Below are 1,164 nucleotides of genomic sequence, written 5' to 3'. Positions count from 1 at the left end.
CAATGATTCATGTTACGAAAGTTCATGTTACGAAAATGGTGAGATTCTTAATCAAGTAGAACATGGAGTATAATACATGATACCACAAAACAGATAAATGAACGATGTGATATCTATCTATCTATCTATCTATCTATCTATCTATCTATCTATCTATCTATCTATCTGTCTGTCTGTCTGTCTGTCTTTCTGTCTGTCTGTCTGTCTGTCTGTCTGTCTATCTTGTACATGTGTCCAAACTGGAGGACCACCACTTAGGACTAATAAAGCAACTACTCGATTAAATTAATTTTGTGTTTAGCGAAAGCCTATTCCGTTTTCCCCAAATTTTATCCACGGACGAAGCGCTTCTTTTGAAAAATGCCATATCACCAAGATCCTTCTCACCACTCACCTCTAATTTTCAAGAAAATTTCTTGGGTCAGTACTTTTTTCTCAACCCCACCCTTTCTATTCAAATGATACTTGATGAGGACTTGACGGAAGTAGGTAGTTCTGCTTCGCACTCTTAATATTGTCCGTCATGCTGGATCTTTCTCCTGTGTTACTAGACAGTAACCATAACCCTAACCCTTCACGTTTACAGAAAAAAAAACTGAGATCTTCAGGATTGATTCAGCTCATAGGCAGATGCGCCATCCATGAGGCAACAACAGTTTGATACAACTCCATAAGTCAATGATGTTTGGTCACTGATAGGGAGTGTGCAGAACGTTTTCGTCATTCCCTGTACATAACTGCGTCGGGATGACGGTACAGTTGTGCCAGTAGAATTTATCCTGGACCGGCAATGCTCCTTCGTATTACTCTCAAGCCAGACATTTTTGGGAGATTTTCATTATTATTAAGCTGAATAAAGTGTGTATGTATGTATGTATGTATGTATGTATGTATGTATGTATGTATGTATGTAGGCGCAGGAGTAGCTGTGTGGTAAGTAGCTTGCTTACCAACCACATGGTTCTGGGTTCATTCCCACTGCGTGGCACCTTGGGCGAGTGTCTTCTACTATAGTCTCGGGCCGACCAAAGCCTCGTGAGTGGATTTGGTAGACGGAAAACTGAAAGAAGCCCGTCGTATATATGTATATATATATATATATATATGTGTGTGTATATGTTTGTGTGTCTGTGTTTGTCCACCCAACATCGCTTGACAACCGAT

This window comes from Octopus bimaculoides, chromosome 9 (genome assembly GCF_001194135.2).
Source record: "Octopus bimaculoides isolate UCB-OBI-ISO-001 chromosome 9, ASM119413v2, whole genome shotgun sequence".
Lineage (NCBI taxonomy): Eukaryota > Metazoa > Mollusca > Cephalopoda > Octopoda > Octopodidae > Octopus > Octopus bimaculoides.
Note: the sequence above shows the minus strand (reverse complement) of the source record.